Source organism: Mustelus asterias, chromosome 11 (assembly GCF_964213995.1).
Source record: "Mustelus asterias chromosome 11, sMusAst1.hap1.1, whole genome shotgun sequence".
In the NCBI taxonomy this organism is placed as follows: Eukaryota; Metazoa; Chordata; class Chondrichthyes; order Carcharhiniformes; family Triakidae; genus Mustelus; species Mustelus asterias.
The window spans coordinates 33,070,180-33,079,337 of NC_135811.1; the positions used below are offsets into that span (position 1 = coordinate 33,070,180).

At 43.4% G+C, this 9,158-nt stretch overlaps 1 protein-coding gene across 1 annotated transcript in view; it reads right to left on the reverse strand.

Annotated features, from left to right (window-relative positions):
- Positions 1 to 4,468, reverse strand: part of fam53b (family with sequence similarity 53 member B) — a 130,021-nt gene extending 125,553 nt beyond the window's left edge. The window contains exon 1 of the mRNA XM_078223428.1: positions 4,218 to 4,468. The gene's annotated coding sequence lies outside the window, so the exon portion shown is untranslated. The remainder of the gene's footprint in view (positions 1 to 4,217) is intronic.
- Positions 4,469 to 9,158: the final 4,690 nt, after the last annotated feature.

Consider the following 9,158-nt stretch of genomic DNA (forward strand, 5'->3'; position numbering starts at 1 on the left):
GGACTGGGGTAAGCACAGTAAGAAGTCTCACAACATTAGGTTAAAGTCCAACAGGTTTATTTGGAATCACAAGCTTTCGGAGCACTGCTCCTTCATCAGGTTACCATACATCACCTCTGACTAAACTGATGCCAGTTTATTTACATAACTATTTTATCGATGACCTCACATGGTCATTGGCAATGGCAAACTAAATAAGGTGCAAACAACTTGACTAAATTCCTATCAGCAACCAAAAGAGCACACAACATTCCCAATGCCAATAGCTGCTATTTTATTCCTGAATTCAATCCAGATTATATCAATAAAATGGTGTCCTTTACCTTTCTAGTATTGCTGAACAAGGAAAGATTACTTTTTTCTTGTTTTAAAGTTACTAATTTGTAAATACTTGCATCTTTCAAGACAACTTTCAACAGATTTCCACAATTCTCCAGCAAGTGGGGGAGCTACACTTCATATTAGGGAATTTCCTTGAATCATAGAGTTTGTATCAACCACAATCCCACCTCAGGCTCTATTCCCGTAACCCCACACATTTACCCTGCTAATTTCCCTGACACTAAGGGTAAATTTTACATGGCCAATCAACCTAATCCGCATATCTTTGGAGTGTGGGTGGAAACCGGAGCACCCGGAGGAAACCCACGCAGACACAGGGAGAACGTGCAAACTCCGCACAATGACCCAAGACTGGAATTGAACCCAGGTCCATGGTTCTGTGAGGCAGCAATGCTAACCACTGTGCCACCGTGTCACCCCTATGTATGCTATGTATGATATGTATATGTTATGCAAATGTGCATTACATTTGTAGGGAAAAAAAGTGACATGTGAACATTGTCAACTGATCAGTTACGAGATAAAAGCGATTCTGACAATGCTCAGGTCGGTTTCATTTTGTTTATCACCCAAGTCCACCCCATTGTTCTTACCACGTGTAAACTGAACTGGCACAATCATACTATTAGCTAAAAATAGACTCAGCTACTGGTTCCATTACAAAATAGCTGTACTTCACTTTTGAGTTAATATTACTTTATGTTCCAAAATGATCCAGGCTGAATTGTGCAAAAAGAGGTCTGCACTGTTGGAGGTGCCTTCTTTAGGTGAGATACTAAACCAAGGTGCCCTCTGCTTTTGCAGGTAGACAGAAAAGATTTCTTGCCACTATTCAAGGACAAATAGGTTGGGTTTCCTTGGTTTTCAGGGCAGCATGGTGACACAGTGGTTAGCACTGCTGCCCCACAGCTCCAGGGACCCGGGTTCAATTACTGGCTTGGGTCACTGTCTGTGTGGAGTTTGCACATTCTCCCCATGTCTGCGTGGGTTTCCTCTGGGTGCTCCGGTTTCCTCCCACGGCCCAAAGATGTGTGAGTTAGGTGAATTGGCCATGCTAAATTGCCCCTTAATGTCAGGGGGATTAGCTAGGGTAAATACATGAGGTTATGGGATTAGGGCCTAGGGTGGGATTGTGGTTGGTGCAGACTCGATGGGCTGAATGGCCTCCTTCTGCACTGTAGGATTCTATGATTTTATGATTCTGGTACCTAATCAATATCTATCCCTTAAACACTATCACGCAGAAACAGATTATCCTGAAACTTCTCACACTGATGCTCAGAGCACTTCCCGATGTGCAAATTGGCCACATTGTAACGGCGGCTAAACTTCAAAACTGTTTCACCATCTGTGAAGCAGTTTGGGACAACCAAAGGTCATGAAAGGAATGCAAGCCCTTTCTTTAAAATAATGCTTGAAGCACCTTGGAAGGTTGCAGTCTATCAAAAAGGTGCGACATAAATGAATTTGACTGCAGGAAAATTTGAGTTCCAGCATCTCACCAGCTTTCAGCTGAAGCGAAGAAATTGGAAATTGAGAAAGGACAACCACTTGCAATGGCAGGGTGAGCGATTGGCACTGGCAGCACTAGAAAGTGAAACGTCAAGAAAGAACAAGTCAGGCTGGAGGACTGGATGGGGAGACAACATCAGAAACTGGACAGATGGAGGGATGACAGCAATGCACAGAACTGCAGTGAACACAGTGAGAAGACAGTGGGGTGGCACGGTGGCACAATGGTTAGCACTGCTGCCCCACAACTCCGGGGACCTGGGTTCAATTCCTGGCTTGAGCCAGTGTGCGTGTGTGGGGTTTGCATGTTCTCCCCGTGTCCACATGGGTTTCCTCTGGGTTCTCCAGTTTCTTCCCACAGTCCAAAAATGTGCAGGTTAGGTGCATTGGCCATACTAAATTGCCCCTTAGTGTCCCAGGATGCGTAGGTTAGAGGGATTAGCAGGGTAAATATAAATGATTCTATGAGAAGCCTACAGCCAACTGTGGATGGATATAAATGAAGGTTCTCACTGTTAGAAATTAACTCAAGCTTGGTGCTATATGACAAAGTAATGTATCAGCTTACTCAGTCGATAGCTCTGTTGCTCCAGACTCAGAGGTTGTGGGTTCAAGCCCCACTCAAATATTTGAGCCTATGATCTAGGTTGATGCTTCAGTACAGTGCAGAAGGAAGGCTGCAATATTGGTGGTGCTATGAGATGTTAAATAACATTTTTTCCAAACAAAAGTAGGAAGTTCATCTCGCCTCCTGGCCAACATTCCTCCCTCAACCAACACTGCCAGGGTTCTTTGCCCATGAAACAACCATAGTCCATTACTTCAAAAGCAATCCATTGGCTACAAAGAACTTGGGACATCATTAAGACACAAATTGTGCTTTCCAAATACAAAGTCAGGTCTTTCTAAATGGGAATATTGTTTAGAGAGTGAAGCATTTACACGTAAAGGATACATCATCCTTGCATAATGAATTTCAAGACCTCATTGTTTAATTATACATCCCCCCCACCCTCTCCATAAACTTGCAGAAAATTAAGACTTTTTAAACAGTATTTTCAGTGCGGGTAGATATCCAATTATATTTGCCAACTCAAAGAATTTAAAGCATTCAAACATTTTAAATCTTTTTCAATTTTCTGCAAAACCTTATAGGAACCGAGTGCTAAACCAATAATGCTTTTCTCGGAAAATGTCAGACATTGAAAAAATATTGAGAATCCAGTGAAGAAAATAGAACTTCAATAAATGCACTGTAAGCGTTGAGTGACAGCAGAAGTACAACTCGTATTCGAAACAATATAATGTATTACAAAGTCCCCGCTCTACATACATAACACTATTGCCAGCTGCCTTCACAAAACGCATCCAAATGTACTTACTGTACACAGCTCTTTATGTGACACCAATCCCAAACCTCAAAATACCTTACACATTCCATCCTCCCAACTAGAAACAGTTGCGTATTGTGGCACTAGCTTGATACAGGAGGAATATACTACAGTATCTGATCTTGGCAGCGAGTCATGCTTTCATTTTGTCAACACAGTTAAAAGGAGCATAATTTGTACTTTGTCTCATGACATCAAGTAACCCAGTCAACTTTTTTTTTAGAACATCAGCAAATACGGCAAAGTCTGCATTTTATATACTTGTTAAAAACTAACCATGCGAAGCATAGATGCATAAAAACTACTTTTACTGCCATCGTATTCTTTCTATAGAGCAAAGGAATGTTGATCTACATACAACCGGACAGGGAATGAACCGAATATAACTGGTAGGCGCTATTCTTGTTATTTGGGGAGAGAAATGATCGCTTTAAATCTCATCATGACTGCAAACCTTGTTCCCCTCCCCACCCCAAAACAAAACTTTAAAGGAGTTTCCCTTTAACACAATCGTGGCTGTGCAAACGTGACAGTGAGACACAGACACCGGGAGGAAAAGTCCCCGGGATAACTGGCGTTTCCCCTACCACTTGGCGCACAGCCTTTTGGCAACCTTACAGGGCAGAGCGGGGGGATCGAGCCCTCGCCATGTGCAGCCCGCTGGCAAAACCGCACCAAATGGACTGGAAAGGAATCCCGAGCAGCCACTCCAAGAAAAGCCGAGCTTCCCACTAAAAATACAATCGGTGCCTCCCTCCCGAGCAGAGAAAGAGACTTTCCCCCCTCCCTCGAACTCCACGGCAGGGTTGCTCAGAAATACAAATCCAAGTCAAACTATTGAACAATAGGTTAGTGGCATTATTAAATATAGCTGAGCCTTTGCTCGTTCTCAGACATATTTATTTAAATATTACTTTTTTGACACGGGCTGGATCTGAAACTATTGTATAGTCACATGAAAATAATACCCACAGGATCACCCATCCTTCAGGATGAAGAGGATGCGACGTGCTGGACCTGTTTATCTATAATAAATATATTTTACTCCAACGCTATTTCTTCAGATCAGCTCCTTTGAGCGTGTGATTTTCCTTTCTCTCTCTCTTTTGCCCTCTCACAATTCCCCGCGGTGATGCGAGGTTAAAGACATGTTCAGCCTAGCAGGAAGGTTTCAGCTGCTATCCAGGCTCTGTCTCAGTCAGCGCTGTCACAAACTCAGTGTCAGGGAGCTTAGACGCTACACATTGTAACAATATCCGCACGCAGCCTCTCCTATCGCAAAGCAGGGCGGGGGGGAGTGGGGGGAAGCTGGCACTGCCAACCTGCCTCCAGCCCACTGCCTGCTCCGCCCCGACAGCAAATACCTGGGCGAGACTCCCTCCTTGTATTCTCCCCCACCACCAGCACACACACGCAATCCGTGGACTGCGATCTCTCCTCCGCTCCCCTCTCAATCTCTCCCCTCTCCCGATGTGGAGCCGTCCACTACTACTAATCAGCTGAAATTGCAAAGGGAAGTAGTCTTGTCACTTCCTGGACAGTCTGTTGTTGGGAACTCGGTGTGTTTTTTAACATATGGGAGGAAAAGGTTGTTGCTGGCCGCCCAACCATGTGCAAAGTACGAACCTTGTCTGTTTTGCAAAATTGAAATGTCAGGTTTTTTTTAAAAAAGATTCGTTTTCCGATTGAAACTCCCCTTCTTTCCCCCCTCCCTGAGGTTTTGACTCACACTGTGTTTGTTGCTGTCGCGATTATCGTGCTAGATGGCGCAGCAGGCCAACTGAGAGCGATCTCCCTCTACGACAATAAAGAGAACTGGCTTTTAAAGGGAGCATTTAGCTGCATGAGGGACTGGGCAGCCAAATGAAACAGCTACATGTTCACATTGCAATGGTCACATCTTTGCTTTACATGACAGCTATGAAGCCCAGCCCCACCATGGATGCTTCTGCTCAGAAACAACATACATTGGAAACAATAGAATAAAGCGCCACGTTTAATAGTCTATATAAAAAAAGGGCTGTGCAGAATGCAGAGCCGATGGCGGGGTGTAATTCGCCACAATATGTGCGACTGAACCCATACAGACCGGGAAATTTGTCCCAGCTCTGATTTCTGTCGTCAACTGCAATGTCGGAGTGCCACAACAGCCATGATTAGAATGCCAAAATGCCCCCCTTTTCATTGGAGCTCTTCACATTGTTACTATTCTGTTTCCATTATTTTCAGACTACTTACAAGAGGTGAGTCGCCAAAGGCATTCGAAATGTTGAGGGAACTTTTAAAGGCAGGGAAGCTAGGAGTTCATGCTGTCTGGCCAGGAGAACTCTGCCACTTACAGGGAGCTGGTGAAACAGGGCCTAATTTGTAATGAGAAGCCAACATGTGCACTGAGACAGGGAGCTAGAGAACCAAGAAAGGACAGTGGCTGAAATGGACCATGGAGAGGAGAGGAAATGGAGTACAGAATGGTAAATATTGACTGCAAAGAATGCCAGAAGGACAAAGAAGGACCGTAATTGTAAACCCAGAGAATGTTAATGATAATTGTTGTAAATGGAGCTCTTCTGTAGACCCTTCAGAACAGCAGTCGTGATCAGACTTTATTCAATCAGTATAACTTACCTTTGTGTCGTGTCAATGAAATTTGCCCTTAGGTGTCTAAAGATATGTAGGTTAGGTGGATTAGCCATGGTAAATGTGCGGGGTTATTGGAATAGGGTGGGGGTTGGGCATGGATAAGATGTTCATTCGGAGAGTCAGTGCAGACTCGATGGGCTGAATGGCCTCCTTCTGCACTGTAGGGAATCTATGGAAATAAAGAAAATGTTGCACTTGCCCACAAGAGTGGATTGTCTTTCTCAGTTGTAATTCCAGACGCACCAGAAGCTTTGTATTTTGCCCAACTAACTAATGGCCATGTACAAACCTAAACAATGTCTATTAGCTATCGGCTGAGGGTAGAATTACAGCTGCACTTCATTCCCTCTCCCACCCACATTTATATGCTAAGATTTTGTAAGAGGTCCATTTGATAGCAATAAGGAATAGGGATTCCAATAACTTTACCCTCCATTACCCCCAGTACTGAGGCCATTATTAGTTCTCCTATGGCCTGCTAACAAGCTGATATCAATAACTCAGCACAAACAAGGGGTTGCAGCTGAGCACTTTCAGATTTGTGTAGTTCGGGCAGTGCACTTATCAAGTGAGCCATTAATGACAGCTTCTATTTCTGTCGGATTGGAAAACTCAATATCATTTGTTATTTCAAGCAGCTACTTGCAAAGAAAAAGTAAAAATAGTTTTTTGAGCAGCGATACGGTTCAAAAGAATCACAGGTAGTTTTCAGCTCAATGCTTTCATTTGATTTGTTTTTAAAATGTGGTGACACTTTCTGAAACCATTTATATCATTCACACACGTATGCATAGACAGTGAACAAAGGCTTGCCTCGTTTCCAGAGCAACAATGCTCACTTATTCCACTGATGATTTGTATTGATCATATGCTTATCAGAGGATCAATTGTACCTGAAGTCAGTCAAGATCAATGTGAGTGAATATTTGATGTATACAGTTGATTGTTTCATTGTTCATTCAAGTAATGTAGAATAATTGACCAAATACAATACTCATTTAGAACATGATAATTGGACAAATAAATATATTTATTTTAGTGAATGGAAAGTTTATAATATTCTTATATATTACTCCAAACAAAGGAAAATTGAAAATGTAGTCTAAGAATATATTCTAATAATTCTATTTCCTTCCCTTCAGTGAGCACATTAACTCACATGGTTCAGTATAGATCTGCCTATTTACTGTGCCCTTTTCAAAGAACTCTGAAATTGTTTTTCACCAGCAAGCACTTTGACAGCTTTTTACATGTCCTAATTTGTGGTGTCAGTTTTTTGTTCCTTTGTTGTAGGAGGTTCTAGTTAAACAGGTTCTAAGACAACTCCTCCCATTGCTGTTTTACTGCTACTACAGATTTTTTTGTAATTTAAGAGAAGAGAATGCAACTCATATTGTTTTCTCAGACATACTTAAAATTGAAAGATTTGGTGAGCTACAGATGTGTAGCTCATTGGTTGTTGCCTTTAATTAGTCCAGGTTCAGTCTATCAGAGGGCATCACCACCAGCTGATTGTTTTTACTCTCAGTAACCGCAGAGGTGCAGGGTGATATTATATCTACCTTCCAGATTTAATAGTTACATATAAGGAGCCTCAGTTGAGCTTTACCTCCATAATACTGCTCTATGAGCATTTCCTTTGTTATGCCGATATTATACTGGTGAGCTGAAGTCTATCAGCACAATCCAGGACAAAGCAGGTTCCTTGACTGGCATCCCAAAATCCACTCTCTCCACTAGTGTCACATAGTGGCAGCAATGTGTACCATCAACAAAACGCATTGCAGCAACTAACCCAGGCTCCTTCCACAACACATTCCAAACCCACGACCTCTTTCATCTAGAAAGGACAAGAGCAGCAGATGCATGGGAACATCACCACCTGCATCTTCTCCTCCAAGCCACACACCACTCTGACTTGGAAAGATATCATCAAGTCTTCACTATCAAGGGAGATAGAAGTAATTTATAGTTTACTTCTGTTCACCCACTTTACCATGGGTGATTCTTGAAAACTGGTAGATAAAGCCAGGGGCTATTCTGTATGATACACCTAGTCTGACGTCAAGAAGTTTCACTCATACAAACTGTGGACAGCACTCCCTATTTATATAATCATCAGAGTGGGACTTCATGATGCCACAACGCTTTGACAGAAAATGTTCCCTGTTTGAGCAGAGGATGTTGTAACAAAGGAAGCTGAGAAACATTAATAGCTGTGCATCCACCTCCCTTTATAACTTTTAGGTTTAGATGACAAGTCAATAGAATACATATCATTCATCGGGATAAGTGTTGGTTTCTTTGAGCTCATAAACATCATGAAATATATTACAAGCCTCACTGTCATATTGTCATATTGCTACCAAATAAACCTGTTGGACTTTAACCTGGTGTTGTGAGACTTCTTACTGTGTTTACCCCAGTCCAATGCCGGCATCTCCACATCATGGCTACCATCGACCCTGCAAACTGCCAGCTCCAAGTGGAGAGGATCTCCAAGAAGATCGCGCATATCAACACAGACATCAAGTTTCTACAGAGATGCAAGAACAGACAAGATACCGAAAGGACTACAGATCACGAACCCACGCAGGTCAACCTATAACACAGACTACGCTGAGAGACTTTGCCGTCGCACCTCTCTCACACTCCTCAACCACCTCATACACCAGCTCTGGAAACCAAGATAGAGTCCATATTCTCAACTTGCGCTCAGGATGCAGACCAGCTGCGAAACTCTGCCAAGCAGTCAAGACAAAGGAACTACGCATCTACATGCACACCTAGAACAGGAAACTTGAGAAACTCGGCATCACCACCAGCAGCAACCAAGCCTCCCCTGGTACCACAGTAGAAAACAGTACCATTGCAGGGAAGTCCATTGTCAACTTGTCGGACTACACAATTCAACCAGATGAAATCGAAGTTCTCAGCCTAGGGCTCAATTTCTGCCCCACCACCAAAATAGACCCCATCAGTCTTGTAGCAGACACAGAGGAATTCATCAGGCGAATGAGGCTGCGGGAGTCCTTCTACAAACCCCAAGAGGCCAACAGCGAAAACAATGAGACAGCCAATGAATCGGAACAGCCGACAGAGAGATCCGGGGTGCAGCAACCGAAGAGGAAAGAGTCGAAATGGACTCCTCCGGAAGGCCGCTGCCCTCGACTTGACATGTATGCCCAAGCCGTCAGGAGGTGCGTCAATGCCAGCTTCATCAGCCGCACTCACAAGACAGCCCCGAACATCACCCAAGCACAACGCAATGCC